This window comes from Littorina saxatilis, linkage group LG3, assembly GCF_037325665.1.
Source record: "Littorina saxatilis isolate snail1 linkage group LG3, US_GU_Lsax_2.0, whole genome shotgun sequence".
Classification (NCBI taxonomy): domain Eukaryota; kingdom Metazoa; phylum Mollusca; class Gastropoda; order Littorinimorpha; family Littorinidae; genus Littorina; species Littorina saxatilis.
Window position 1 is genome coordinate 35,401,426 of NC_090247.1, and position 19,349 is coordinate 35,420,774.

Here is a 19,349-nt window from a genome sequence, read left to right on the forward strand (position 1 = left end):
ACAATGTTTTATTAAATCAAACATGATACAAAAATACAACGATAAACAATAGGGACACGAACTCAAGCAAACGCTTATATTACGCGCCCTACGTAGTAGGAAAATAACGCAAATATGATGTCGGACAAGCATTACTTATCAATTGTTGAACTATCTACAAGAAGAGCATAGTTAAAGTAAATCAGAAAGAATAAGAAAAAGCTAGCAGGAGGAAGAGGGGGGAGGGTGGAGGAGGGAGGAGAAAACGGTAGGTACATATAAAAGATGAAGTTGGCAGCGCATACAAATAAGAATATACATAGTACATTACAAACCAAAGTCCTGTGGCAAGTAAGCAGTAGCTCGCTAAATATACATTTGAAAATTCATATAAAATAAGGTTTGTTGGCATGAATATGGGTACTGAGTCAAATCAATAGAAACGACCAGATTCATGGATAAACGATTGGACACTTTCAAAAACAAGCTTGTTGGTGCAAAGAGAAAGGTTTTCGCTACCATTTAACAATATTTCAACATGTCTGTAATTAACAGGAAGTGCGTTTATTGTAGACAGGCGAGCATCTACGTACAAAGGACAATGTGTCAAATAATGGTCAGCTGTTTCGTTCGGGTAGCCGCAAGCGCACTGTGGGTTTCCCTGTAGGTGGCGTTTACACAGGTCAGAATTCAAATTACTCATGTTTAGGCGCATTCTGCAGTGGTGAATCTCTTCCAGTCTTTTACCACAGTAATAATAGGCAGGTACGTTATAATCAGGAGTAGATAAATAGCGTTTGAAATCGCTGATTGAGTTAGTTGTTTTGATGTTGTCTGGCAAGGTGTTCCACAGGACAGTAGTAGATGGTATAAAAGATCGACGGTATAATTCAGTTTTGCACATGGGGACTCTTCTTTCTAATGGTCTTCTATGATGGTAGGGGTTAACATCAGAAGTTAAAGGTGGCAAGAGATCTGATAAGTAATGAGGGCATTTGCCATATACCATCTTGTAATATAAAATCAGTTTGTGTCTGCTCCGTCTTTCTTTTAGGTTACAAAATCCGCTTTCTTTATACAGTTTTTCGTGGCTGGTGCCGCGCACACCACCGATTATAGTCCGAATGGCTTCCAAATGTAGTTTTTCGAGTGCAGTTGACCAGTACTCTGTGCAGTTGTCCCATAATGATGTCTGCGTAGTCAAAATGTGGAAGAACAAAAGATTTATACATAGTTTCCAGACTCTCATTTCTTTCTTGCAAATACTTCTTTTTATTATATTTCTCCTTTCCCTACTGGTCAAAATGAGTTTAAAAACTATACATGAAGCTTGCACATTGCTGTCCCTCTTTTTATTTTATTTTATTTTTTAAGCTAATACTTCTGTTGTTAATCTTATCGCTGTTCTTTCTTGTGACTACGATGCTGGCACATTATTGATCCCCATTTCTTAACGACTAAATTTCTTGCATTGCTAATTTCTTCCGTGTGTCTGTCTTATCAGAAAAAGAGTAGGCGTAGTTGGCATATGATGACATGTGCCTTTAGCTGTCAATGGCAAGGACAGTAGACAAGTGCTGGACAACATGACACAACATGGACTGGGTGGCCGAGTGGTAACGCACTTGCGCTCGGAAGCGAGAGGTTGCGAGTTCGACCCTGGGTCAGGGCGTTAGCAATAGACCTTTTTCGTATAACCTTTGCCCCCTGCGTTTCGACCAATCAGATTTTAGGGCACGGCAGCCTCTCTCTGATAACCGGAAATAAGGGGCAGCCTGAAATACCTCTTTCACTGTCGGTGCTCGAAGTACTATTGCCAGAGGATTACTTTGAGAAATTCTGCAAGAAAACGGATTATCTTGTTCAAAATCATGAACTAAAAGTCAAGGACATGCACGAAGGTATGGTTTGAAACGGCTATTCGTGGTATATGGACGAAAGACTTGGCGAACTTCCCCTGCATAAGCGAAGCAGAGGTGATCGACCACAGATCTACAGATCTCTGGATCAACTTTCTTACTGATACTACTGCGTCGACGTTCGACAAGTTATACGACGCATCCAGCGCAAAGAATGCAAAACCTTGGTATAAACGATAGACATACTGTGTGCATAAAATGTCTTTCTGCATGGCACAACAGCTAGTAAGCAACTGTGGTGATCAGACTCAGAGCGAGTGTGCTGACGTCAATGAAGCAGACTCGCAACGAAGTGTATGCTGTTGTGGGGGGACGCTGACCGGACAGGCACTTGGAGCCTACTGCGAGTGTATTGCTGGGTAAGTGTTGTTGGCCTTGTATGTTTTGTGGGATTAACTTGATGGCTGCGTTACTTGGTATCTTACACAATCAGTTTTCATACTCAGTCATATAATGCATGGCACACAAAGTGACAAACACACACAGAGATTCATAATTCTCTACTGAAAATGTCTGCATGCAAAAGCTGTCTTTTTTGACAAAGTTATGAGCAGCATGTTAATGTAATTTCAATCAGTATCTCCAGGAGACCATGCCATGTTGGCTAGGCATGTTCAATAGAATACCAGGTACCTGAGTGCGGAGTTTTATTTAAATGTGTACGTACACATGTGTTTGTGAATCCTCTTGTCAATGAAGGTTATCACTGCAGTAAGATCAAATTCCATTCTGAGCCGGTATATATTTTATATAGATATCAACAGCATGCGCTTACAAGCTCTCTGTAGGAATTCCTAGGAAAGATAAAGTTAATTGTTATTAGCAGGCTAAGGAAAATCAAGATGACACAAACGGAATTTGATTGTGTGTTGTTGTTTTTACCCAGAAAGGACAGTCTTGCAACCATGTGGCTGCCACACTTTTTGCTGCTTCACACTACATGGCTGAAGGAATCGACACTGTGCCAGCAGACAAAACTTGTACACACTACAAATGTATGTGGAAGGGGCATGCTGCCAAGAAAACTGCACCAGCTGCTCTCGATGACATACAAATTGTTAAGTAAGTGTGTATAATAATTAATATTAAGGAAATTAGGGTTGCGTTACCTAGAGGTTTACATCAGAGTGTGATCTATTTTTTTCAGAACATAAGTCTCAAAGTTAAAATATAGAGCTTGTTAACTACAACAGCTACAAGACTGGGGAAAGAGAAACAGTGATATTTATAAAGTGCATCATCAAAAAACTATGCATTTTACATTTAGTCAAGAGACCAGGGCGGTGGTGTATGTTTGTGTGTAGAGCAATTTCTGGAAAACTACAACATTATGTTTAGGTTAAAAACAAACCAGCCCTGAAAGTGGCAAGTATTTTACTCGCCATAGTGAGTAGAAGCATGCAACTGGTGAGTAGAAGTGTTCATCTACTCGCCAAATGCGAGTGAAGATGCTGAATCAAATTGTTGGTTTGGTTCGTAAAATTTGCTCTCTGGCTGGTACGTTTTCAGAATCACTAGCCAGAGGCTAGTGCAAATTTTTTTTACTTTCAGGGCTACAAGCTTAGAAAGTTAAACAGATTTTTTTTAAACACAGGGAAGCGTGATTTCCTGTGGGACAGTTTTGCTACTGCGCTATGCTGGGTTGCCATTTACCTTATTCGACGTGGATGCTGGTTTTCAGCTAAGCATTGTCCTTGTGAAATGTACTGCGTTCAGTATCGTTATACATGTTTGACAGACTGGCGCAACTTGTTTTAGCATTTGTACCCAGCATAAGATTTGCTTTAGTGTCAAGTAAAAAAAATAATTTCATTTTCAGGTATGCTTCAAGACAAGACAAGTTTCCCCGGACGACTCTTCAAGGCCTCAATTTTGACCCAAGAAGTCCGGATGCCAGGAAGCGCGACTAAGAGATCTTCAACAACCGGTACCAACCGTTTGAAGGCTGCATATAGTTATGATATACTGAACTAGGGTTTTCAAGGTGTGATATTTTTTTCCAATACCAGTTAATTAAGTTGGTAGCAACAGTTAACTGTTCTGTCAAGTGAAAAATGTATGTAGTTTCAATATGGACAGGTAAAATCAGTACTTTGTTTACAGCGAGGGAGGGTACGTAGTGCTGTCACCTCTGTGTGTGAGTTCAGGTTTAATTTTTTAAATGCCTGCAGTTAAGACAGAAGATTGTGGAAGCTGATAAGAACTTGTGTCAGAGGATAGTAAGAAGTGTTTTGGCTTCGTACGGACTATACCATCATCCAGGACTTGTGTGTATTATTCGGAGAACGTATCAGAGCCGAGGACATGTGTTGTGAACAGCGATTCTCAGTGATGAAAGTGTAGTGTGTGTAATGCCGGACTGTGTTCTTCTTCAACTTCGGAATGGCAAGGAGGTATACGTGAGATGTTTTATGATTTGATATCCATGTACTGATGATTTCATTCAGTAGCGAAATGTTTGAAATGTTCATTCGTTTTGTGCCATGTTTGTTGTTCAAGAGCGTGTTGTCACCATCCCTTATGAATATGGACGTGTGTGAATGTTGGTGCAGACATGAGCGTTTGAGCGAGTGAATTTAGAAGCCCTGTGCATGAAAGTCATTACCGGACAACCAAATCAGCAAACATAGAAATTCCTTGTCATACACATCGATCTGATCAAGGTAATAATGTTAGCACTTTTTTTTCAATTTATTTCACAGTTATTTGTTATTTTTTTGAGGAAATTATAATGCAATTCACCGATTTTAAAAAACATGATTCCAATTGTCTCCCTTGAACAAATTTGTTTGTACAGAATTTGTTACTTACTTTTTTTTTCAAGGCTATATCAAGGAAAATTCTTTTTGAACTGATTGTGGGACCGTGCACAAGCTGACAGACTTGAACTCAAAAGTTGCAGAAGATTCTTGGCTGCGACTTTTGAGTTCAAGCCGATCAGTTTGTGCACAGTCCCAAGATTTGTCTATATTTATTTATCACTTAAAATAAAATACAGTTTTTCTTTTAATTAAACTGTAGATATGTCAAAGACTGTTTTGAATAATTTTGGGGGGTAATTTTCTTTAAGAAATAACTCAAGTGAATGCACAAATTGTGTACTAAAGTGTCGGTACAAGGGAGACAATTTGAAGCCATTTTAAAAAACAAAGCAGTATATTGCATAATAATATCCTTCAATTATAACAAGAAATAAGGAATAAACGTCTCTTGACATGTTGTCTACCTAATTATCTTGATCGCATTTATTTAAAGTGGGAATCGTTATGTTCGTAAGCTCACATACAATCATTTATGAAACAAATTCAGACCAGACCAGAGATTTGATTGATAATGGGCCCTTTATTCTATACAGTACCAGAGTAAATTATATAAACCATTACATGACAAAATAAGCTTCTTGCTCTTTGGAGTGATGTGGCCTTTGGCAGCTCATCAACCCAGTAATGTAGACCTGCCTTTTTTACGAAGTAGGTACATGCATACAGAAAGATCACCATATCATCATATGTGTAAAACCATACTGCAGTGTCATTTTTCAGTAGAGAATCAACAGAAAAAGAGCGTATGTTCTCCTTCACCTTCATGTTGTCTTTCTTCAAGCCAGAAACATCTTCAGTCAGACGATTAATCACAGAGGCCTGTTATGTAATTGTCATCTGCAGCTCTGCCAACTTGAGGTAGTCTGTGTTCCAATAACAATACCCTCACATGTAGTCGTGTCCCTCTTTGCAAAGGCATGATCTGGCCCTGGTCCTAAGCTCTCATTAGATGCGGAGGGCAAAGGAATGGCTGCTTCTGTAAATACAAAATCAAATGTATACATTAGCAATAGAATTAGCATCAATGATCTTGTTATCAGATTACACATGCATCACACTCACAGCATTTAAGCATGAAAATACATGAGGGAAATAACTCCTGAAATTGAAAAAAAACTTAGGGGTGCGGGAGATGCTCCCCGGAAATTATTTTGGAGTGTTCTATGCAAAATCAAAATTGTAGAAATCTAGTGCTATTTTTGTTGTTGCATCAATTCAATGGTACATTTCTGGGAATAAAAAAAATGATTCAGCATGAGCTTTATCGATGTCTTGAAAACTGCATCACTATCTGTATCAAGTAACCTCCTTAATCTTCTCGATTCAAGAGTCGGTTGATTCAGAGATACTGTAGCAACAGATCTCTGGTTGATTGCATGCACGCGGCTTGTCGACATATGTCTAGATCTTGTTTGTTTGTTTTCTAAAATCTTGCATTTGTTTCGTGACCCTTCCTATGCATCCATTTTGGGCTGCCGATTCATTTTAAATGTCTTATACACTGATGTAGGAAGACAATTTGAAGTCAGCAGATCATAAATTAATTTTTAAAAAAAACAAAGCTTACTTGGCTCTGAGTCTCTTCCAGATCCGATGATATTTTCAGCGTTGACACTGGGGGTGGAAGCAAAACCGCTTGCTTGTCGTCGGTCTTCAGCGGACAAAGTCACGTCTCCGACCAGTACCTTGTCCTTCTGCTAGAGTCACTTGTTCTTGATGTTCTCTCAAATCCAAGATTAAGGGTGGGTACGAAGTCAAAGGAGTTGGCATCGTTGAAAGCCGTGCCATTGCCAGACACGAAGTGACGCGAGCAGACTTTTCAATGGTACGACAAACCCCTGTCGTCGGATTGCTTGCACCCATCGCGTCCTTCGCTGTTGCGCCTTCGCACTCAGCTTGCACCCATCGGAAAGCCATACAATGACAAATTCTGTCCACCGTATTTCTCTTTCTTCATTCCACTGTTGCACTTGCAGTTGTAAACACAACAGTTTGTCTCGTCGTCTCCGCACTTTACTTTGCACCAAGCCTCGTTGTCGATTTTTCCTTTTGCCCCCTAGTTCCGGTAGATCTGACAATAAACTTCACAGCGCATGCGCCAAAATTTAAGTGAAAAAGGTCTATTTTCTCCCCCCTTTCCTAACCTAGGTGGTGGGTTCAAGTGCTAGTCTTTCGGATGAGACGAAAAACCGAGGTCCCTTCGTGTACACTACATTGGGGTGTGCACGTTAAAGATCCCACGATTGACAAAAGGGTCTTTCCTGGCAAAATTGTATAGTCATAGATAAAAATGTCCACCAAAATACCCGTGTGACTTGGAATAATAGGCAGTGAAAAGTAGGATATGCGCCGAAATGGCTACGATCTGCTGGCCGATGTGAATGCGTGATGTATTGTGTAAAAAAAATTCCATCTCACACGGCATAAATAAATCCCTGCGCCTTAAATATGTGCGCGATATAAATTGCATAAAATAAAAAAATAAAAATAAAAAAATAAATCCCTGCGCTTAGAACTGTACCCACGGAATACGCGCGATATAAGCCTCATATTGATTGATTGATTGAACCCCTGTCCATCAGCCAGGGTTACTTACGGACGCATAACACCGTGACAAATGTTAGCATCGGCAGCGTGATCAAAGACATAACTTGTTCCCGGCAATCTGGTGATCGGTGTCTCGGACATCTTCCCTTGAATTCGTTAAAGGCACAGTCTTTTCCGCGAAAATAGTTCTGCTCAATACCTCAGATCTGGCCATGCATTTTATTTGGGATTTGTTTGTTTGTTTGTTTGTTTGCTTAACGCCCAGCCGATCACGAAGGGCCATATCAGGGCGGTGCTGCTTTGACATATAACGTGCGCCACCCACAAGACAGAAGTCGCAGCACAGGCTTCATGTCTCACCCAGTCACATTATTCTGACACCGTACCAACCAGTCCTAGCACTAACCCCATAATGCCAAACGCCAGGCGGAGCAGCCACTAGATTGCCAATTTTAAAGTCTTAGGTATGACCCGGCCGGGGTTCGAACCCACGACCTCCCGATCACGGGGCGGACGCCTTACCACTAGGCCAACCGTGCCGGTATTTTATATGGGATGAGAACATGCCTTCACTTGGGCACATACTAAATACCAACATTCTAACTGGTTTCTTTGAAGAGTGCATTTGCTTGAAGGATGTATTTTGCACTTTGATACTAGTGGCCTTTAAAGAAATTATTTCACAAAAAAGAGTCCCACTCTGCGCAGAATGCATCCAGGCTGTTTAATGTTGGTATGTGTCCAAATGGACGGATGGCCCGATTCCACGTAAAAGCCTGACCAGATCTGAAATAGTTAGTCAAAATGTTTTCACGGGAAGGGTTGTGACTTTGATGTGACACTATGCTGGGGGTCGGGGAGGGGAGAGGGGAGGCTATAGTACAGCATGTGACAGTCTATGTATATTAGACATGGAAGCGTTGTTATTTTTGACGGTGATTAATAGCTGCTTGTTGTAAATGATTGGATTCTGCTTCGCTGCTTTAAAAACACATAAACCTTATTACATGTATCATTTTATCATCTTCAATATATAGGAATAAGCGGGGGGGGGGGGGGGGGGGGGGAGGGGACGGGGCGGGGTGCAGGTTAATCTAAGAAAATGTATAGAACATTGGGGGAAAAAGGCTAAATACAAGAAGACTTGAACTAAAAGGTACTGCTTTCAGATTAGGGAGTTAGGCAACGAGTTGTAAAGGACGAGATGGAATAGGGAAGAGAAAGGAGAACGAGGACGAACAAAGACGAACACGACGAAGAAGAAGACGAAGAAGAAGACAGTGTAGGAGACGAAGAAGAAGGCAATGAAGAAGACGAATGAGACAAAAACGGAGAAAAAGAAGTCGAAGAAGAAGACAAAGTAGAAGACAAAAACGACGACGAAGAAGAACACGACGAAGAAGAAGATGAACAAGAAGACAAAGTAGAAGACGAAGAAGAAGACGGAAAAGAAGACGACGACAACCAAGGAGGAGAAGAAGGAGGAGGAGGAGTGACGAAAAAGACACATGAAGCTAAAAAGCTGTAGAAGAGACGGAGGAAAAAAACGAAGAAAGAGAAACGACGATGATATGATTAACGCTGTACACGTTATGTAGAGACATTCTTAAAATTGTGAAGGTAAATTTTTTCTCTGCTATTTTAATGTATTCAAACACTCTCATCTGAGAACGAACATCTTTAGCAAGGAGGCCTCAAGACATGTGTTTATTCGAATGATCAAGATCAGACCAGAAACAAACAAATGAAAATGAGTACAAATCATGATTACAAAAGAACAGGTGTGTGTGATAGGGCTTAAGGAGATGGGTGGGTGGGTGGGAGGGTGTTCGGGGGGGGGGGGGGGTTGGTGGTTGAAGGAATGAATCACAACATCAGGTCTTGTTTGTAATCTGATACGGAGCGGGGTTGTTGGGGGGGGGGGGGGGTGGGGTGGGGCTGGGGGGGGGGGGGGGGGCTGGGCAGCCATCACGACGTCTTGCATTCCAAACTAACAGGTGTTTCGCTCTTGGCTACATTCTTCATTTTGCAGGATTTTTATACAGTTGTTTTTGACCTTTGTATTTTCACATTGTTAAAGGTACACTCCTTCCCGTGGCTCACTATCTCACATCTGGCCATGATTGTACATGAGGTAAGACAATCCTTGCACTTTGTCACATACCAAAAATTAAAAGCCTGGGTGTTGTCTTTGTTGGAATTTTTTTATGAATTAATTTTCGTAAAAACTTCCAACTTACCCAGTCAGATTGTGAATGTTTGGTATGTGACCAAGTGGAAGAATAGACTTATCTCATGTAAACGCCAGGCGAGATCTGAGACAGTGAGCCTAATTGTTTTCACGAGAAGGAGTGTGCCTTTAATGTCGGAGTTAACAAACAAAAAACCACGACAATTATAAACAAAGGTGTCCCAATGGTTTGAATCCCATTCGGCCTTTTCAAAAGAGAATATTCATATTCACTCGTTTTACCATTCACCAGAATGCAGGTGCCAATTTCAACTCTCCCACAAACAAAATGCACACAATTCCATGTGCGCGTGCACGCATCCATGAAAGTTCATTGATAACCAAGCATACACACATGCACAATCACATCGAAATAGCTAAACAAGATTTTAATCTGTCTCCATCTTCCTCCATGTGTGTGTGTGTGTGTGTATGTGTGTGTGTGTGTGTGTGTGTGTGTGTGTGTCTCTCTCTCTCTCTCTCTCTCTCTAACACACACACATATACACACACGCACACATACACACACAAACACACACAAACACACACACACACACACACACACATACACTCTTCAAAAAAAGTTAAGGATAACTTTTTTACAAGCACGCCACACAAAACAGACAAGACCGAATTTTTTCATTTAAAAAAAACCTAGCAGTCTGACCCGGCTTTGCCCGGGTGTTGGCAAAGCCCTCAAAGAAAAACTCCAAATCAAACATTTGGGGGAAATGAGAATGACAGGAAATGCTGGCTGGTATGATAAAAGTTACCTCCCTTCCATGGGTAACAAAGCATGACTTACCTCCCTTGCACTATTATAGTCTGTATTCATTAATGAGGAGGGTCATTATCGGAGGAAGGAAACAATGAATTAAGAAACTAAAACCCAGGTGCACATCTGCGGATCCTAGGCAGTGTGCATGCACACTATCTTGTTCCTGCCTCTTGCCATCTCTGAGGTATGGCGATCACAGACAGACAGACACACACACACACTTACAGGCGGAGGAGGATTGGAGGGCTGGCAGCGCAGCGGCGTCGGCAGCGGCGGTGGTGGTCAGGTGCACATCTTCACAGTCACAGGAGTGCACATGCACGACATTGTCTTCCTGCCCCCTCCCTTCTCGGAGCTTTGGCGATCACAGACAGACAGACACACACACACACACACAGACAGACAGACACTCTCTTTTATTTATATGTATAGATTATATAATTCATGAACAACCAAGGAGTAATGACAAACAAAGCAAAGATCGAACGCGGCAGCGACAATTTAGCTAGAGTGTGTCAAACGTGACAACCCTCGAAAATGGAATTCACAACAATGTGAATCAGTGTCAATAACGCGTGTGCCCTCCGTTGTGTGCCAGGCATTCAACACATCGTTGGCGCATGGAGTGGATCAGGTTGCATATGAATGCTCTGGGAACTCCATTCCACTCCTGCTGGAGCCATTGCAGCAGTTGACCCAGATTGGCAGGAGGAGGGTGATGTTGCTGTACCCGACGACAAAGCTCGTCCCACATGTGCTCTATGGGGTTCAGGTCCGGGCTGTTGGCTGGCCACAGCATCCTGTTGACCCTGGCCTGCTGGATGAAGGTGTTTACAGCTGCAGAGGAGGGGAGGTGCGTTGTCATCCTGAAGAATCGCACGAGGGCCGATCGCTTGGAGGGCTGGAACGACCAGGGGTTGCAGGATCTCATTCTGGTAGCGGACACCGGTCAAGTTGCCCACTACATGGTACAGAGGTGTCCTTAGACGTGTGCTGATCCCTCCCCAGACCATCACAGAGCCTCCGCCAAAACGCTGTCGTTCCCGAACAGCGCCTTCTGCGAAGCGCTCTCCGCGACGCCTCCACACTCGGATGCGACCATCAGCAGGTTCCAAGCAAAAGCGGGACTCATCTGTAAACAACACCTGAGCCCACTGCTGACGTTGCCACCTCACATGTTGAGTGCACCAGGCTCGGCGAGCTGCTCGGTGATTAGCAGTCAGGGTTGTTCCTCGGACTGGACGCCTTGTACGCAAGCCAAAGTTGTGTAAGCGGTTTCGGATCGTCTGACCACTAACAACAGTGTTGGTGGTAGCTTGTAGGCGTTGCCTAATGTTGTTTGCCGTAGCCATTCTTTGTTGCATGGCCTGCCTCTGAATGAAGCGATCCTCTCTTTGTGTGGTGACTCTGGGCCGACCAGAACGTTGTCGCTCCTGCACTCTTCCAGTTGCGTGGAATCTCTGTTTTAGTCTGATGATGACAGAGGGAGCCACTGCAAGCCTCTGGGCCACTTGCCTGGCAGCAACACCGTCTTGTAGCCATCCTATTGCCCTTCCTCTATCCAAATCGCTCAGTTTTCTTCGTGGGGGCATGTTGCTACTGTGCATAATTGTGTCAGCGTGTCAACCTTTAAACACAAGCTGGTGAGCGATAATCATAGCAAGGACCCTGTTGTAGCACGTGCATCACAACCTTTTGCCCTGGCATGCGTTCTGCAAATTTCATGGGGCTATAAAAAAACACACCCTTTTTCTTGCAAAATGCAGAAGCTTTTGAGAAGTCCCACAAAGGGAAATAACTCTGCCTGCCAAACAAAATTCTAGGTCAAGACTCATTGTTCATTTGTTAATTCAAACACATTAATCTTTTATATATTATGTCGATGTTTAAGTGTTTGGCAATTTGTTATAATTAGATCCGTTTTTTCAACCGATCCTTAACTTTTTTTGAAGAGTGTATATGTAAATCACCACCCCCCCCCCCCCACACACACACACACACTCACTCACTCCTTCCAACCCCATCCCCAAACTTCCGCCCAAACGCATATCACCCACGAAAAAAACCCATGTACGTCCCTCCACATTTTCTCATCTATTTTGTCGTGCCCGTCAAAGGAACGACACTGGACAAGGGTCGGCAGAGTTCAAAGGGCGATCTATGGTCAGTGCATTAAGGACCAAAGAGAGAGAGAGAGAGAGAGAAAGAGTGACCAAAGAGACTGACCATAGGAACGGACAATGGGCGTGGAGAGGTACAGGGGTGTTCACGTCATGTAAATGGCTCATCAGTGTCTGGTCCGAATAATGTCACGGGACCTGATCGACCGGAAAGAAAAGAATGTTACGTTCTCTGGTGGGAAAACGTGAAAGTTGCAGAGGACGGTGGGGCCTGTATATTTTTGGTATTGACCACCAACGTTGCTGGCGAATTATTATGTCATTTGAATTGAGTATGCATAATCTGATAGTTGTTTAAGTGTATGCATGCTACTTAATCCATTAACAACTTCCCAACCAATCAACCGGCCTCCCACCAACTTATCGATTTACCAAAATCTCAAACCCAAGGTAAAAACGAGCAAATACTTATATACCACACCTGACAGAGTATAAGAAGCAACAATTACTGCAGTAAGAGTACGATTTCTAGAAGGAGAATCACATCGTTCCGCTCTTTCGTTGAGTTTTGCGAAAACACCAGTTACCATTGACGTGGTGTCAAGTGGATTTCTTGGAGCTTCATCTGAGACGAACTATTTTTTCCTTTAGTATTGCATGATGAATGTGTTCATTCCCCCTCCTCCTCTTCCTGCTTTCACACATTTTGTTTATCCAAGGTTCATGCTGCAATAGGTTGGGAATGAAACGAAAGGAGCGGATGCCATTGTTTTTTTTTAAAGCCTTCCAAGTTTTGTATTCTTGTTTTGAAAACGTTTTTTTCTTTTTCTATCAAACACACGCACGCACGCACTGATGTACGCATATAAGTTCGCATGCACACACGCACTTACTCACCGCGGCGCGCACGCACGTACACGCATATGCACACATATACCTGTTCATGTCCCTAAGTGTTCTTTTTTTTTTACAGAATGAGTCAGGATTTCGAAGCATATTCTTCTAATACAGTTTGTGCGGAAAAACCCACAGTAAAGGCTCACTGTCACTGAAACTTCTGTAGGTATAAATAATGCTTAAGATACGCAAAGTGAATGAAAATGATCCATCGTAATAGATTCATAAGTGACACTTGAAAATAGCCACTGAATAATTTCCCTGGTCGGGTTGCAAGAGAGAGAGAGAGAGAGAGAGAGAGAGAGAGAGAGAGAGAGAGAGAGAGAGAGAGAGAGAGAGAGAGAGAGAGAGAGAGAGAGAGAGAGAGAGAGAGAGAGAGAGAGAGAGAGAGAGAGAGAGCGGGCGGGCGGGCGGGAGTGAGTGAGTGAGTGAGTGAGTGAGTGAGTGACAAACACACAGACAGAAAGACAGACAGACAGAGACTGACTAACTTAGAGAGAGAGAGAGAGAGCGAGAGAGAGAGAGAGAGAGAGAGAGAGAGAGAGAGAGAGAGAGAGAGAGAGAGAGAGAGAGAGAGAGAGAGAGAGAGAGAGAGAGAGAGAGAGAGAGAAAGAGCAAGCAAGTACGAGTAATAAGCCACTCCAAAAACTATGGAATCCAGACAGCATCAAAAACCGGTTAATGTGTTTGTCGAATGTTTCTCTCCATCCAGACGGGATCAAAGACGGTGGACCTTTTTACGTAGACGACTGACCAGACGTGTCCAGCTATGGAACGCGAAAAGGGTCAAATGATCGATCATTTTTGCGTTTGACCCTTTCCGCCACGCGCGCGGAAAGGGTCAAACGATCGATCAAAATGATCGATCATTTTAGTGGATCCGGTGTCGACAAAAAGTGTAACCGGAATTTTACCGGCACACAGTCTGGAGTTCACAGTTTCGAACTATTGCAAAAACAAAAATGGCGGCCGCCATGACAGTCTTTGATTTTGCTGTACAAAAAAATCAAATATTCAGCAGTCCGACGCATGAACCAAAGAATGATGTCGACAAAGAAGTTGAAACATTGATTGCGCTTTGGAGGGGGTTCAAATACAAGTCGTGAAGTGACCGGCACAGCTGATTTAGGACACGATCTACCTTGAGTCGGGAGATTTGCTATGAATACAATATTGACTACATTTCCACTTTCTACATCAGCGACTGTACAAATTTGGCTTGTACATCTTCCTGTCGCTAATTTTAATCGGTTTGGATCATCCAACAGGTAAGAGCAAGATTCATCCGTTGTGTGCGTGTAGTTTGCGTGTCCCACGGTGTGTGTGTTCGTTTGCGCGCCTCGGTGTGTGAGTGTGTGTCAGATTATATTGCAATAATAATTTTTTTAGAAAGTGAGAGCAAGGGTAGATCTAGATCTATGGGCCAGGCAGTACTGTCTGAGTGTCTCCGAAAGCGTGTTCAGTGTCATAGGAAAATAGGCCTACGAGCCATTGTGTAGTGGTGACGATGAAAGATACAGTTGTTGTTTTTCTGACAGTGACATTGACAATAAACGATCGTCAATGCATCAATGATTATGCACAGCAGCATCGGTTTCTTCTGAACTGCGCACTGTTGACTGAATTTCCCACGGTGGAGCAATGAACAGTAGACACTAAAACACAGCAAATCTAATGCATTGAAGCATTGCTGTAGATCTATCTCGTTCAACTAACAATATAATGCAGTGAATGGCAAATCTATCTCTGAATAAACTGTTGTGATCCTTATTTTTAAACTGTAAATGTCATGGCTCACACCGCACTCCCAACATTAGAAGTATGTGTTCTAAGCTGAATGCATGTAATGTATGATTTGATATATAGTAAGTGTGTAAAGCCAAGAGTAACACTAACTGGCCCAAAACAATTTTTTGTGTATACAAATGAAGAAAGAAACTGACTTCACTTTCAGAATCACTGCCACTGAAAGTGTGTCTATTGTGTATTTTTAGAAGGGTTATTCAACAATGACTTATTTTTCTGTTTAAATACTTGACATTTACTCTGCATGAACAGAGTCAGAGGTAAATTATTTTATTATTATTATTATGGTGAGCTTATATAGCGCGAACCACAAGTGCTCTCCGCGCTTTACATATTAATTTCTGCCGTTTGAAATGGAATTTTTTACAGACAGACAGACAAACAGACATTTTTTTACACACAATTTGCTGCTGTATAAACTATGATTGTGAAAGAGGGGATAAAAGAATCAATGTGCGAGTGGTTTAATTATAAATACAGTTATTATTTATTGTTAATTCATTATTTTATGGTGATCTGAACAACGAAGTGACACCACTATTTTATGGTGGGTTTTTTCAGGCCTCCTAAGAAACCAGAGATGATGTGTGGTGAAGTGTTCATACAGCTCTTGCCTTCAGATATGGATTCTGGAGAGGATTCAGACCGAGTGGGCATGCTGCTTTACAGACTACCCTGAAGAGTAAGTTACACATTTCTGTACCACTACCAAGTACTATACCTGCTTGTGCCTATTAAATTGTTATTGTAAAATTGATTTATGATATAAATTGGCACTGGTGATGGTAGTTTGAAGCTGTGTAGATGTTTTTGGCAGACTTTTGTACTTTGTGTTGTAAAGAGTCTATCTGTGTTTCACATTAGATGCACTTACAATCTAGACATGTAGATACATTCAGCTATGTCAACACTTGTTACACCTGAATCTGAGAGTAGTGGCAGGAGATGCAAGTTTATTGACACAAAGACATTACGGCTTTGTATAAAATAAATTCTTACATCTGTATGTATCCTTGCATGGTACAATATGTACTATTTATACAAAATGGTACATAAAGCTTGGTTTTAGTTCTCTTTCTCTTCTCAAATCCTTTGCCACTATTCTTAAAGTAAATTACACAGTGTGAATGAACTATTGCAGTACAGGAAAGTAAAACAAAAATTCAAGATAAAATGAAATCATTACTAATTTACTGGAATTATTTTAAAGGCACATACAGTTATTCTTCCCTTGGCACACCATCCTAGATCTTGCCAGGCTTTTACATGGAATAAGAATGAATCTGTTCACTCGGATACTTCTACATTCAACACCCTGGCTTCTTCCTGCTCAGAGTTAGATTTTGTTGTGGAAACCATTCTCAGATTAACAAACATGTTACTTCTTTTAGTGACTGTTGAGAAATTCGTTCATAAACAAAATTCAACTATGCACATAAAGCACTGACTGTCAGGATGTCAATATTTGATGTGTCTGGGTGAAGTTATGTTCCTATCCCATGTACAACTACAACTCTGGCCAGATCTGAAATGGCCAAAATCAATGGGATCAACACACATCCCCAGTATCTTCATCACTGGAAAATGTGGTGGGTTGAATGTATTTTAATTAGAAAAAAAAGGCTGACAGGCGAGTGCTTTGATCCTAAAAGAGCAAGTGCTTCCTCCCCCCCCCCCCCCCCACACACACACACTGCTCAACAGTACACACCTTCTCCCCCCCAACACACACCCTCCCCTCGCTAACCAAAACTAACCAAAACCCATCCCCGTGAATACTGAACTTGCTCAGTTATATGTTTTCTTTATTTTTCAGGAAGGACCGCTACATTAGGGGAAGGCTGCTTGCACCTTGGTTCCTGGGTTCGCTGGGGGCGATGATCAAATTCAGAGTACCATCACCATTCTGTGCTTTTCCATCTGATTCGGCTGAGAATGCTTCCAGAGGTTTCTACACTACCCGTCATAAAAAAAGTAGGCAGATGCGTTTGAGGGCAGATCTTACTGATGAGGCTGTTGATTGAAAAACCAAGTATATGACTGAAAAGGCCATTACTTTCCCTACTTTATTCAGAAACAAAATTGGGTTTTCATGACGTAATGTCTATGCAGTGGAACCTACAACACAGACTGAGACACCCCCCCCCCCCCCCTCCCCCGAATCAAATTCACAAAATCAAGCTTCCCGTGCTAAAATCAACAACACAAATCAGAACAACTAAACCGAAACATGTTTTGCATGTCATTAGACAGAACCAATCAAATCTGCATCCAAAACAGTCAGTTTTGTTCACATATATCTTGTCTAACATGAACGCTATGGCATGCTGAGCGGTGCAGTTGTCAATCCTCTCAGAAGGCAGTTTTTAAAGTCGTTTTAGCGGGTATAATGAGACCAAAAATGGTACATTTCAGAACTCCTCAACGCATTGTCTTAAACTGTCAGTGATTTGTGCTAACACATGTTGTTAAGTACAAAAATGAGACCAAAATATGGTACATTTCAGTAACTCCTCAACGCATTGTCTTAAAACTTGTCAGTGATTTGGGCTAACACATGTCGTTAAGTACACACGGAATCTCAAGTCATGTGAGATATTAGTTCTGCTGGTGTGCGACATGCCAGAACGAATTTTAAAAATAACAATGTACCCTGTCCAATGAACTGAATTTGTAAAAAAAAATAGCATGCATTAAGAAAAATGAAAGCTTCAATGTACCTTTAATTTCATACATTTTCAACTATGACTGTTCACAGCGCACTTGTACGCACACACACATTCTTGGAAAATGAAAGAGCCATGATCAGTTAAGCGTGGCAGCCGTGAGCTTTGCTAGGCGTAGGCCGACATTTGCGCTCAGCGCTCTGAATGATTCAAATTCTTAAAGATTAATTTTCGAGTTGAAATCCTCATACCGCCCATGTCTGATAAAATATGTACATGAAATTTAATTGTGTGGCGTATCTGTTATTGTTCTTGAAGATAACAACAAATTGTTTTTCAATGAGTCAGCAAAGACCTACCATCAATTTAAGAACTCTTTCTGGCATGTCAATTAACAGCAGACCTAATATCTCAAATGACTTTAAAATCCGTATGAACTTTTCCACATGTGTTAGCACAAATCACCGCAACGTTGAAAGCAATGCGTTGAGAAGTTACGAAAACGTACCGGTTTTTGTCTCATTACCCACTAAAACATCCTCAAAAACCACCTTTTACAGCTTCTCAGAGGAATGACACCAACACCAATCAACATGCCTTAATGTCAGTGTTAGACCAGATATGTGAACACAACTGACTGATTTGGATGCAGATTTGATTGGTTTTTCTATTGCCGTGCAGAAGATGTCAGTTTTGTTTTAGGCAGTTCTGATTTTTTGTCAATTTTAACGCGGGAACATTGATTTTGCGAATTTAATTTTGCGGGGTGTCTGTGTTGTTGGTTCCACTGTATAGACACTATGTCATATAAACCCAATCTGTTTTCTGAATAGGTTTGGGGAATGAATGGCTTTTTCAGTCATATACAGGATAAACCCAAAAAATGTAACCCTAAAACAATGCTAATAACTTCTACATCTGTTGACTGAATCACTTTATTTTTAAGGTACATAAACCGCAGCCAGTGCATGACCCTTCCACAAAGTGGACATTTTGTAGATCAAATGTAACTGGTCAAATGGTCTGACTTTTGTGCTCTATTTCAAAAATAAATTCCAAATTCGGCGGTCGACTCACTAAAACGAAGTTTGACCATGAGCGGTATCAATACTTACTTAATTTAAACCCTCCAGACTTTTAGCTTATATATTATCTGAATGTCTGAGTATACACCCCCTAGATCATCGGTGACCTGAAGAAAGCAGTTAGCTAGGTTCAGAGCAATCACTATACAGGAAAACTTTCGTTCCATTGACAATTTAGGATGTGTAATTTGGAACACATTTTTGAGAAATTGTAAATGTCGGACCATTCTACCTACAGACTCGGAACTTTGTAGAATGGTCGTGGAAGAACTGAACTTCATGCACAACAACTTCCTCCGAAAACGGCGTATGGCTGCCTAAATGGCGGGGTAAAAAACGGCCATACACGTAAAATTCCACTCATGCAAAAACACGAGTGTACATGGGAGTTACAGCCCACGAACGCAGAAGAAAAATGCACAACAACTATGAAAATATTTGCTAAACTCAAATGACTGGAACATTAACCCCTTTGTTGTAAAGTGCAATGTCGCGCAATT

At 41.7% G+C, this 19,349-nt stretch overlaps 3 long non-coding RNA genes across 3 annotated transcripts; 2 read left to right on the plus strand and 1 right to left on the minus strand.

Moving 5' to 3' along the window:
• Positions 1 to 2,067: 2,067 nt before the first annotated feature.
• Positions 2,068 to 4,356, plus strand: LOC138962250 (uncharacterized). The gene is made up of 3 exons (XR_011454454.1): positions 2,068 to 2,257; positions 2,785 to 2,960; positions 3,718 to 4,356. It is a non-coding gene; the product is annotated as an uncharacterized lncRNA (long non-coding RNA).
• An 864-nt stretch (positions 4,357 to 5,220) lies between these two features.
• LOC138962251 (uncharacterized) lies at positions 5,221 to 6,790 on the minus strand. Its single transcript, XR_011454456.1, has 2 exons — positions 6,288 to 6,790; positions 5,221 to 5,696 (listed from the first exon to the last, which is right to left on the minus strand). It is a non-coding gene; the product is annotated as an uncharacterized lncRNA (long non-coding RNA).
• Positions 6,791 to 14,172: 7,382 nt separating this feature from the next.
• Positions 14,173 to 18,872, plus strand: LOC138962252 (uncharacterized). The gene is made up of 3 exons (XR_011454457.1): positions 14,173 to 14,560; positions 15,660 to 15,780; positions 16,915 to 18,872. It is a non-coding gene; the product is annotated as an uncharacterized lncRNA (long non-coding RNA).
• Positions 18,873 to 19,349: the final 477 nt, after the last annotated feature.